Below are 13,011 nucleotides of genomic sequence, written 5' to 3' on the forward strand. Positions count from 1 at the left end.
GTGTTTTCTGCTCCCAAGAAGTTGGGCGGTCTTTGCAAGGCGGTGAACTCGGATGAACCTAGGCGCAAAGTCTGCAGCAAGGGACACACAAGGCGTTTTATTGAGTGCGCGACCAAAGCTGTGTACGAGATTCCTCTTTCCTGCGGTGGCTCGTATATTGGACAAACGGGACGATGTGTGAATGACCGTCTTCGTGAACACGCTAACCTCAAATCCGGCACCGGTAGTAACTTTGCCACACATGTTGCTTCGTGCGCGAACAAGCCCCCAAGGCCTTGTTTGAGCATTGTCATGTTCTTAAGCGCTATGGTGACCAAAGAACACGCGATATCTTTGAAACTTTTTCTATGCACGAGCGTGCGGGTGCATGCGTCAGCAAACCGTCTGTCGACTTGTTGCCAAAGGAGATTGCATATCTACAATCCTAACTTTATCTTGTTTTAGTATTCTTCCTGGTTTTTCTTATATTGCATGCTCGGAATAATATTCATTCAGTTGTCAATCAACGCCCGTTTTTTCTCATCTTACCTGTCGTTTCTTCGCGCTGTTTTTTACCTTCAGTATGAATCAACCAGCCCGTCTTCACACTTTAGTACAGTTTCTTTGTCATTTGTGATCCAGCATACTACTTCCTAGCCAATTATCTGACTAAAACTTCGAAGGACTCGAACATTAATCTAGCGGACAAACATGGGCTGTCCGTTTGCCTCCCGTGTCGAGTACATAGACAGGGGGTGGCGAAGCCCTGCGTGGCCTGACCCGCCTCCCCGCCGGAAATTTTCAATAAATGTCATTTTCTCTCTCTCGACGGCATCTCACTTCTATGTAAGACACCAAACAAAACTGTTCAACCATGGAAGACAGCAGACAGGTCGCATTGGGCCGCGACACGACCACGTTAAAATCTCCTACCAAGCCCAACGAATAGGTCATCGGTAAGAGCATGAAGCTTAGCTGCGGATGCACGACTCCCCCCCTCCCCCACTCTCCCTCCTTCCACCCTCAACCGGCACCCATGCACGTGTAAACTGGCAACCGGTGATGTGCGCGTGCTTGGTTGGGAAAGACGCCGTCGAAAATGTCACCCCGAAAGCCCTTCAAGCTGAACAAGAATTATTGGCTCCCGTTGGCGTTCCAGACGGACAAGTTGCCCTTCATCCGGGAGAGATTCGCAGCTTCTCGACGATGCGGAATTCGAGACGGCAACGGCAATGACTGCGCGTTTTGCGGCAGCGGCTCTCCGTGGTTTTCGGGGCCATTTGTGGCTCTATGCGCGTCCATGCTGTATTCAATTGCCGCTCTTCTTCCTTCGAGCAAACAGCACGCGCCTGTCGCATCGCGAGTTAAAAGTGAAACTGCTGATAACAGCGCCTGCGCCGTATAAAGCATTTGAAAGAGTGTCGGCGGTGGCAAGAGAGAGAGAGAGAGAGAGAGAATACTTTATTTCCATTCAAAAGGGAAGGGGAAACGGGGGTAGCGGGGAGGCAAGGAGCCGCCTCGTTCCAGGCAGCTTCTGGTTGCCTTCAAGATGAAGTCCGCCAGGCTCTTCTGCTCCTCCAACTTGGTTGCAGTAGTCAGCCACTCTCTAGTGCGGTGTGCCTAAATCGGCTTGGTGTTTGGGCAGACCCGCAGGATGTGGGTGAAAGGTACACGTGGCGCTGACATCAGCGGATTGCTTAGGTTGCCCTATTTCACGGCGGCAGGAGCCGCCATTTTCAAGCTTGCATGCAACATTACGTCACTTTTACGCAGGCTGATGTTGCCAAAGTGTGACGTAATTGTTCCCGCCAGCTATTTAAATTCCGTCACGCCTTCTCAGCCAATCACAGAGAGTGCGTGACATACAAGCCGTGTTGTTCTTGAATAGCAAATGTCATCTCCGCTGCGTTTAGTCGTTTTTCATTGCCGGCCAGGAATTATGCGCTTTCAGTAAAGAGAAATAAGGCGAACTTTAGAACTGGTGTCCGTAAACGTCATTAAACGTCAAAATGACGAAAGCACACACAACAGCTTTGTCAGCCGGATGCACGGGACCAAAATTGAAAGCCAATCAGGAAAGACTTCCGGCAAATTCACAGTTCAAAATTTGTGCAGTTGAAAATAGGGCCCTAGCTCGTGAAAGAGGCGTTGGTGGCGAGGGATATAGGTGGTATTCATTGAAAAGTTTAGCTGTCAATTTGCTCGCTTCGCAACACTAGAAGCGGGCACGGACATGGCCGCTGCGTCACGGACATGGCGCGGCTTGCGCCACTGCGCCCGCACGCCGCAGGAAATGAAGAACACCGGCGTGCGTCGTCTGCTCCGTTTCAACCCGATTCTCAACGGTGGTGTCAACAGAGATATTATTAATCGTACTCACAATGGACTTGAGACATTACATTGCGTTCGGCAGGGTAGAGTTTGGAACGTCCGACACAAATCATATGCTTAGCACTGACAAGTACCGCCATACCGCGGAGCTCGACGTAACCAGTGACATAGCACTCACATTGTTGCCTGCATGCGTACATCGCCAGTGAATACAAGCTATAAAGCTTGTGAAAGAGGGTCGGCGGTAGCGAGATGGAGGGTAGTAGCACGCCGAGTAAATGGGCTTCACCGAATTGAAAACCGTCGGGTTAGCCATACAGCTTCGCTGTAAGAAGAAACAGTGTACGAAGTGCTAACGGGGTCGTACGTGGTTGGTACACCACGACTTTAACCGGCACTCCTCCTGTTTTTAGTGCGCAATACAAACAGTCTGCTTCTTTACTTCCTCACGTGAAATCTCACTTCCCAGCTTGCGCGAGAAATCATTCCTTAGCCGATTCGCTAAGCTAAATCTCGCACCTTCTACCAAGGTAATGCATTCTGCGCTTAAAAAAGCTACAGTGTACGAAGTGCTAACGGGGCGGTTCGTAGTAGCTACGCCACGATTTTAATATCGCGAGCCAATGGCGAAGAACTAACGGCCCTGTAAATAAAAAAATAAAGGGGGGATCCACCGTTGCGCTTGAACAAATACGGCGATTGTCTTCTTCGAAGGGAGTGGCTGCCCGGAAGCGTGGCGGCAGCAATGAAGTCGGGTGGGGCGGGGAAAGACAAGGAGGCGCACGTCCGTGCTCCGACTGACGATGAGCGTCTCCGGAACGTGCGCCGGCTCATCGCGCCTGCCGGCCGCCTTCCCTTCTGGACCAAATTCTATCACTTCCTCAATCAATCCGGGGAATTGCTTCCGATTCACGGACGATTTTCATTTTCTCTCCGAGCCGCGGCCTCCTCCAGGGAGGGGACACTCCTCCCAACTTTAGGGCGGCCGCTCTTTTCGACGCGCTCTCCTCCGTCGTTTGGGACTCGAACGCGGAGAAGCGTCAGAGTCTTCATTTTATGACTGGCCGCGCATGAACTTTTTTTTTTTATTAGGGCGGGCCCTGACTGGCCCTTTCCGTAGACGTTTGCTTTTACTTAAACAACGTGCTCGTGCGCAGTGTGCAGACACGCTTGGGAGCACTAAATCCCGTTTATTCCGAGCACACTGCCAAACTAAGGAACATGTGAAATTGGGTCGTTTGTGTCCTTTTCTTCTTCCTGCGTGCCGGGGAGTGGCCGATATTCTGTGGTGCAAGAAGGCGACTCTTGTGCTGTGCACGAGGTTGGAAGATAAAAACTTCGTCACGGATGCAGCGTTTATGACGATGGCGAAACGATAATTTTTGTTTCTTTGTATAACCCGCCGCTGTGGCTCAGTGGCTAAGGCGTTGTGCTGCTGAGCACGAGGACAAGGGTTCGAATCGCGGCCGCGGCGGCCGCTTTTCTGATGGAGGCGAAAAGTAAAAACGCCCGTGTGTACGAGATTTCGGCGCACGTTAAGGATCCCCGGTTGGTCAAAATTAATCCGGAGCCCTCCACTACGCCGCGCCTCATCGCCTGCGTTGCGTCGGCGCGTTAAACCCTACAATCAACCAAGCAATACACGTTTTTGTGTAATACCTCACTCCTGGTGCAGGTTTAGCGCATCCAGACGGTCAATCCCCTTGAGAAATGGCTTCTAAATTTCTGTTGATATTGTGTTGAGTTCTTAGTGATGCGACATAAAGTCGACATTGAAAGGTGACTGAGTTACAAGTTAAGAACTCGGCTGTATTTTGGTTGCTGTCTGCACAATGATTTTTCTGGTATCTGCTCACGGGGTCTTCAAGACCTCTGTGTGGCAGGAGCGGAGAGGCCCTATCCGTAGTTCATATGCTCATTCAATGCAAAGCACTTCGCACAACATGACGGAAACTATTCCCACAACTGTACAGACTACCCATCCCATTACACCCAGCCCTTTTCCTCTCTGACGATCCCATGTTTTTGGTCCAGTGTGTCTTCAAATATTTAGCAGGAGCGAAATTTTTATACCTAATTTTATACCACGCATAATCACAACCTGGCCTTCTACACCAGTCATTGTCATTGTCTTTTAATGATTCTGCTTTCATTCTTGTTGAGTGATTTTAATGTTTAGACCTTCGTCCTTCATAATAACCACTGTTTTGGTGCTCTTTGCCCCAGTTGGCCTGGCGCCATTAACATTCAACCATCATCATCATTTTTCTGGTGTGGAGTTTTTGTTGACTCTTTCTTGTGCTCTTAGTGGCCCGTGCTAATTATTTTCAGCCAACTGGGCTGGTCGTTATGTGCATACACATTTTCGCCCACGAAATAAAAACGTGCATTGCTGAAACATTTTCTTGGCCGCAGCAACATACACCAAATACTGAGATATACAAAGAGGAACACGCATGAACCCCAAGGAGTGACTTAGTAACAATAAAGCATTAACACCAGAGCGTTCGTCACCACTCGTAACGAATTAACCGACTAGAAGCCTAATCCGGCCGGTGGAGATACTTGGCCGGTCCCAGTTTTATAAAACAACCGCCACCAGCGGCTCCACCCTCTTTGCTTTGACGTACGCGTTTCTCCAGGAAGTACGGCGGGAGAAACACGTCAATCACACAAGGCAGTCACCGCGCGGTGCGCGTGCCGATCTTCGCCCATTTTCTTGTAACCAGGTCCACTTTTCCGCGATGTTTAATTAAAAATTGTAACTAGAAACTAAAAAAGACGGTATGCGAAGTAGTTAACATCCTAATGGCTACCGGCATTGTAGTTTGGAAACCTTATTATGCAGTTTTGTAGACACGCAATGGGTCGCACCCCTAAGCTCGGCATCGGCACCTGACAGACGGCAGCTATGTATAAATCAAGGGCACGGAAAGAGAACGTCGAATTCGCATGTCGCGTTTGTCTGCGTTTCTGTACCGTCTGCTGTAGTTCTTGACTACGTGTTGGTTATGTTATTTCATTGCAGAGAGTGGTTTGTGTGAATCCCAAGTCAGGCAATAAAGAAAAAATGTATGACTGTGCAAATCTAAATGGTCCTACCTTTAATGAGCCGACCCGACTTGTGTTTTTTTTTAATTTTTTTTGTGCCACTACACGATCTCTTGAGAGCGCGGTCTACGATCTCTTGAGAGCGTAGTCTACGAACAGTGGGGTTTTTCAATAAAAAATGTTTTCACCCCAAATAAACAGAGCTGAACTGAACTGAATACGAAATGCAGTTGTAACTCAGCTGAAACTCAGTGAAAATTTGTCATTATAAACTCAACAAAAAATGAATAAAAACATGGTGCCACTTTTCAACAGAACCACAAGAAAACCTCAACACAAAAACGAATGCAATAGAAACTATTTGAATGCTTAATAAAATTTGTTGAGTCAAATCAACCGAATTTCGATTGAAACTGAACCAAGTTTCTATCTGAGGGCTAGCTAACGGCTTCCTTAATTTGTCCAGGTGCGCAACGCAGTAAAGTTACAAAAAAGGTTTAGGGAAGCTGGCACTCACACGCTCGACTTGCGAAGCTATTGTAGGTGAGCATTGCCGGACACATAGTTAAGTTTCACTGTCATTGTTCATTTGCATTGTTGCGGTGCCAGTAGTTGTTGTCATGTGCATCGAAGAGGTCGTCGTCTTCCTGCGGTGAGTGGTGGAGGCAAAGTCATCCTCAACATTGCAGGCTTCCACCAGCTCAACTGGCGAAGCTTTCATTAAGTCGCGCAAGGCTTGAACAATAGCGCAGCTGAAGTATTACGCGAGCACTGAAGGACGCATCACGACGCATTTGTACAAGTTCGAAATTGTTTATTTGCATGTTCCGTCGATGCTTTGCACTGTGCTAGTACTTATCATCGTCACATGCATCGATATCGTCGTGGTCCGCATGCCAAGCATTACATGCGCGGCGGCGCTTGGCGACAGCGCTGCAGTCTAACAGCGAAGCTGTTTAGCAAATCGAATCTTTCGTGTCCGCAGTTAAAAATACCAAGCAATTCTCGAACGCGCGCACGTGAGCGCGGGCCTCGTGGTCACCGCTCGGCAGTTAACAAAACCAAGAAGGTGCCTAGTTTTCATGTGTGCGTGCCTCGCGACGACCGCCCAGCGCCCCCCGCGCACGTTTGTCAAGCCAAGCATTCCCACCTAGGGAGATTGGCCAAGATTTCGGCGAACGCGAGGCAGTTTAAAAAACCAAGAAAATGCTGAGCGCTCGTGTGTGCGTGCTTCGCGGCGACCGTCACCCAGCGTCCCCGGTGCACATCAGTCTGGCCAAGTATGTCCACTCAGTCAGATTGGCCAAGATTGGCAAAAAAAAAAAAAACGAACTCCAGCGTTCGCCGTAATAGTGGCAACACTTGCCCGGAACGAAAAAGACTGCGTTCGCCATAATCGTGGTAACACGTGCTCGGAACGAGAAAGACACGTCAGGGCGTACGTCCCCGCAAGGGGATGTCCAATGATTATCCCATCCAAAAAAATGAAAGAAGCTTACACTGATAGCAACAATGATGGAGTAAATGTCGTTGCGGCAACAAAGACGTAAATCGGCCGCAATCGTGGATCTAAACTTTCGTGATGGCCGTGAAGTTTGCGTACATCTTCGCTACCTTCAGGTCTTGCGCGTTAGTGTGAGCTTCCCTCATTTTTTTTTTTTTTTGTTGCTATAGCCACTGCCCGAGCAGGGGACTCGGCTGTCGCCGCGAGGCACGCGCTCACGAGTGCTCGGCGTTTCCTCGCTCCACGTTGCTTATGCCAGTTTGTTTTGCTAAAGCCACTTCGCGTGCCGAGGACGTTCGGTGGTCGCCGCGAGGCACACGCAGATGAGGCCTCCGCATTTGCTTTGTATGTTTTCCGGCAACGGCAGACCTATGGCTTGTACAACAGCTCCGCCGTAAAAAGGACTGGACTTGGCCTGGGCATGCAGTGCGGCGGAAAGACAACCGGTGAACTACGAGGGTAACAAGTGTCTACTGAGAGACGGGATTATTCGAATACCATTCACTCGCTGTAGGGACGATTTAAGGATGTTTAGGAACAAATAATGAACTCAGGCAGCTCAGGACAGCTGTGGTTGGAGATTTATGTGAGAGATCTTTGTCGTGCAGTGCACCAAGTCATGATGATGATGATGACCGCGAAAGAGTCGAAAAGGTCCTAATAAGTTTCAATATACGTGGTGGCACCTCTCGTCATGGTGATGGTTGAATTATCGTAACATGCAGCAATCCTTGCCATATTATTTTCCTATTTGTTAAGTAACTATGCGTATAAGACATGCACTCGCCCTCTATAACGCCTGCTTTGCGGACACGTTGGGCCATTTGTCATACTGAACATTACCTAATCGTATGCTGATTATAATTACAAGAGAACAATCAACGCCCTTGATTGCCTTTCGCACAACAAAGTTCGCAAATGGGGCGCAAAAACTAAAAACACTGGGATAACCCCCAATAAGATACTTAGACGATTTTCAGAACCCGCAGCTGCTGTGCTGTTGAACAAGCATGCATTTTTTGTCTTCGTAGTTTTGCAGTCTGCACAGGAGTGCATGCCGCGTTTCTGTGCCAATATGGATGACAACATGATCTCACTACCTATACCGCTCCTAGCGCTCAGGAAAAGAGGGAGAAAAGGTCGCTGTTCCTCGAAAAGAAAGAAAGCCATTCCTCCCTTACGCTCTTAGTCACGTCCCGGATAACGACCGATGTATAAGTAAAACACAGTCTCAATGCCGAGATATAAGTACCTCTGGCCGACAAATTTTCCATGACGAAACCGCGAGTCTACTACCGAAGCCCTGTGAAATGCTCCCAGCGTCGCCTATAGCTGTTGGCATGAAGGGTGAGACATTGATGCTAAAAATAGCTAAGCCGCCACATTAGCAAAGTGCTAAGCGTTAGAAGTGTTACGAAACGGCGCCACGTGTACTATGGATCATTAGTAATTTATGTTATTTGGTATTTCAGTGTGAATAAGGCGTTATTTGGCATCCATTACAAGGCAGGAAGAAAATCAATAAAAATGCCTTGCCCTTGCGCCTATTAAGCACGTACATTTTTCTTGCGCTTTTCTTCCGAAACATTAAAGTGTTTAGGGATAAAACTGATAGTAGTAACGCTTTTTACTACCCCTGGAAACGGCCTACACGTCTCTGGGTTGCTGCCTTTACGTTTCTCCGGCAAGCATAAGGGCCTTGCACTTTCAGATAACGAATGACCTCTCTTTGCGTTAACACGTTTCTAACTCCCGAAGTTCTCGGCGGAATCTTTTTTTTGCACCAGTATTATTACACTTTGTTTTACGTTGAAAAACCGCACGTGTTGAAAAGTGGTACGTTCCAGATATGTTCGCACCCCCCACGTGGATGCATTGTTCGGTGCCTAAAATCTAAACTTGCGCCGCTCGTTTAATCCTGGCCATTTTCGTTCACCTCCTGCCTCACCTACCGGGACGAGCATGACATATCAACATGGTTCCAGGTTGTTGGAGCATTGGATATTTTAAACTCGCTAGGCATTAACACCAATTCCACTATTCCGAGTCACTGCATGCGTGTCGTACTATACATAATATGGATTAAACAATGTCTTACCAGGTGAGACCAACTAGTACTTCAATCTTAAAGCGTATCGTTAAAGGTCTCGTGTCCGCAGAAAAGCAGGCGTCGTCGACAGCGTTGACCATGAGCAAAAATACCTTAGCGACACCTTGCCGCGCCCACTAAAACCTCTGTGATCGCAAGCAGCTGCCCCAGCAGATGGCGTGAAAGCAGGAGCGGAACGTTTTCACCTCTCATGGGTGTTGTGCATATAAAAGAGTCTTGTGTCATTAGAATTGCGTCATTGGCGGGCTCAAGAGCATAGCAAGCGAATGATAAGGCGACACAAACTGCTCCCGACAACGCTATCGCGTTCCACGCTCGAAGGCGGAGCTTTAAGAGGCGTCCGCTTCTGTAGAACAATATAGGTCGTTGTTTGTTTGGTTTAATTAACGCGCCGACGCAACGCAGGTGATGAGGCGCTCAGGATTAATTTCGACCGCCTGCAGGGGATCTTTAACGTGCGCCGAAATCTCGTACACACGGGCGTTTTCGCTTTTCGCCTCCACCAGAAAAGCGGCCGCCGCGGCCGCGAAACGAACCCGCGTCCTCGTGCTCAGCAGCACAACGCCTTAGCCACTGAGCCACCGCGGCGGGTATAAACAATATAGGTCAACTGCGTTTATTTTATATCATCCTTGTGTGGTTAACCGTTGATAACTGCAGTCGTTTACTTATTTTAATCATGCTAATAGCTCGAAGCATAGAAATCACTAGGCGAATAGATAAAGAAACCTATTTATCAATAAAGAGGGGACGCCATCCCGCCCTGTGCAAGTGGATGTCCAGCGCAGCTGTGGTAAACCACTACACATGCTGATGGGGGAGGGTGTGAAATGTTCCTCGTTGTCTGGGCGGGCTTGTCGCTCGCACTCAGCTTCTCTGAAGGCAAATGCTTAGTCGTGACGCATGCTCTCCGCGTATCGGGCGAGAACTGCTTTCTCGTCCGTGGCCTGACGCATGTGCTTGCCCTCGAATGACGTCAACCCCCCTCCCCTTTCGATAGCAGCTGCATACCTAATCTTTACCAGAACACATGTGCGTGTGTGGAAAGGGCCGGGAGGGGGTTCCATTGTTCACCGGTGCCTTATCGACCATCATGCGGTTTTGATGCTTGGTTTGTTGTTTTTACACGAATACTGAGCTCTGTGCTGCACGCCTGATTAGCCTGACGCATTCGATAGGGGTCTTGGGCGACAACTTCTGGGTCCTGCTTGGGTTTTTATGCTTAAACTACAGCGCAATAAAAACACATACCGGGACAAGTGGGGGACATACGCAGCGCTTACTTACAACTGATGGGTTTTTATGTTTACGGCACGAAATTTTCCGATCAACATAGGCTAGCATCTTCTCTGTAAAATGTTTTGGGCACTCGGTATACTGCTGCTTACGCCCTTACCTTAACATCACACTGAGAAAATATTCATGCTTTTTCCTGAGCGCGAGCTTTCACATTTCGAAATGAGTGAGCTGATCGAACGTTGCTACCTTCCTTTCTTCCTTCAGCAAAGTTTGTCTTGAAATAAACTATACGCAGATCAAAACAAAATGGCAGTCTTTACTCGCGTTTCTGTGCATGTTGCACGTACCAACTCGTTTTCTTCGTTTCTGCATTCGATCTACTTCCCTTCGTTTGACTCTCCTTATACCTTTTTCTTTCACTTGTAGATCATTCAGCCTTCCGGAAGGGGAGAGTCGCCGCTGCCTCACTGCCGGGGCCCACCCACTCTCGCAGGTAAAAGCGAGTTCTTGTACACCAAGCGCAAAGCAGCGCGATCACAGCAAACACCAGGGATCACCGCTGCCTCGCTCATGGCCTATCGAGCGACCTTATTTAGGCCGCATTACACGTGCACGGCTTGTGACGTATAACGGCGCCCCAACTTTAACGTCACCGTGGCGTGACGAGACCGGGTTTCTCGTCGTAAATCGATCAGCCACGGGTAACCTGCCCGGAAAATGCGCGCACGCGCACATCAGCACATGCACGCCGTCCCCGCACACGTGCGACGCCGAGTCACACAAGATAGCTCATTCCAGTCCGCGCGCACTAGCGGAACGGACTCTAAGCAATCGGACCCGGCTTTCGCTCCCCAGTTTACATCATTAGACGCTTTAATGGTACCATCGTTTCTTCGATAGCCGCGTCGACACGGCTTGAATAGGAATATTTACTTTTTGTCCAGCCCAAGTACCGGCTCTTGACCAATTACCCGCCATCATAACTGTTGTCTTAATCGAACATTCGGGCACCATGGCAAACATGCCGTCTTTCTTTACTTATCTGTGATTGCGTTTTCCGGTCGCTAGAAGAACCGCGGCAGCTCGAGTACTAACTAATGACTACCGCCGCCGTATCCTTCACTCGACAAAACTACCAAAATCGTCTTCCATTAGAAGCCCGATGTTGTGGTACGCCGGGTGAGCCACCATCCAGGTATATGCCACTCGTGTTAGCTTATGACCTGTAAAGAAGTAAAAAATGTTTCGGACAAGTATTTCTCAATTATAATGCACTAGATGGCACCGTGTTTCCGAAAGTTTTTGCAGTGGTAGACGCTGAAAACCACTTAGCATCGCAAATAGCGCCAGTGGCCTGTGCCGCCACTAAACTATTAAGATTATCCCTTTGACCTGCTTGGAAGCCGTTTGGGCGTCGCAAATAACGCTGGTGGTTTGTACCGCCACTACACTTACCTTCTCAAGATTGTCCCCTTTAACTGTTTGTGGGCCGTTTTTGCCTTAAAGGAAGCACGAAAGTACACCAAAGGAAGACAAAGGAAGGTTAAAAGTAGTTTCTTTTCTCGTTCTTGTATGCTTCTTTTTAATGTCGTCATGCGAACTCGCCAACCTGTCGACAATTATGCGTTTATAATATTTAATAGAATGCCTTCTGAACTTACCACTTAAGCTAGAAATAATTAGTACCTAAAAAAATCATCGGCCATTCCACTATTTGGGAAAATGATTATGCGACGAAGCTGCTACGGTAATTGGTATGGTTGTTACTCCCTATTTATTAGTTACGTGTTATGTAATTAGACTCATTTTACGTAACTATGTGATTACCAAGTATGTAGATCGTTTGTGCAAATAGAGAGAGATACATGATTTTCTCCGTGTTTGAAATTTTCGTTTTCCGTCTCTTTTCTGTGGTCACGCAAGTGAGGGAGGCCACGTGGTCGCTTTGATATACCATCACTGACCCGAGACATTGCCCCGCCGCGAGGGCAGTATGCGTTTGTTTTGTTGTTGGGTCTTTCGCTCTCACTAAGCTCTTTCAGTCTCACTTTTATGGGAGAGTTTTTCCACGCGGGAACCACAAAATCCCAGATCTTAGCCACAGACAGCTTCGCTGTAAAACTTAGTCTCTCATTTGCTGGCACCAAGCGTGATAAGTGGAGACTCTAAGATTACTGAGCGAAAGACCGGAAAAAGCGATGCGGGAGGAATTTTATGAAACGGAAGCGGAGTGACTGGAGGGGACGGAGAGAGCCTTCTTTCCGCGTTCTTTCCAGTCGTGACGCTGACCGTACCCACAGCGCCGACAAGCCACAGTCTCAATCCTATTGCCCTAGGTTTGTTTTCTGTGTATGAACTTTTAGTTTAATTTTTGATGTTTATTCCAGTCATTTGAACCCCGAGCTTCATTGCCAATGCATCAGAACCCCCTGCGTGGAGCGAGAAGCCATGGTTTGGGCTGGGGCGGTGGAAATCGCGGTGAAAAATTTGTGGGTTGGGATTGAAACGCAGGAAAATGTCCCAGGCTACTTTTTCTGATCTGACTGGGCAGGGGGAAGGAAGAGATTGCTGAAAAAGTTTGTTCTAAAGTTAGCGGGAAGGGTGCTGAGGAGAAGCGGTCTTTCGTTTCGAAATCGAAGGCAGGCCCAAGGATCTATTCATAATTGGGTCGCCAATTTTCAAATGCCGCACATATCCCCTGATTAGGAAAAAGTATGAAAAAATGCCGGGCCATCTCCACTAACGTGAAATTTGCGTAGGCGCGAAGAATGCAGTGTATAAGTGTATTCTTGACGCC

The 13,011-nt window shown here is 48.3% G+C and overlaps 1 protein-coding gene across 1 annotated transcript in view; it reads left to right on the forward strand.

The window, feature by feature from the left end:
• LOC144178688 (uncharacterized) overlaps nucleotides 1-13,011 on the forward strand; it is a 286,853-nt gene that overhangs the window by 71,279 nt on the left and 202,563 nt on the right. The window contains exon 2 of the mRNA XM_077706708.1: nucleotides 10,641-10,707. The gene's annotated coding sequence lies outside the window, so the exon portion shown is untranslated. The remainder of the gene's footprint in view (nucleotides 1-10,640; nucleotides 10,708-13,011) is intronic.

The sequence above is a fragment of the Haemaphysalis longicornis genome, unplaced genomic scaffold, assembly GCF_048455015.1.
Source record: "Haemaphysalis longicornis isolate Haplotype H1 unplaced genomic scaffold, Haemaphysalis longicornis Haplotype H1 scaffold_4, whole genome shotgun sequence".
NCBI lineage: Eukaryota > Metazoa > Arthropoda > Arachnida > Ixodida > Ixodidae > Haemaphysalis > Haemaphysalis longicornis.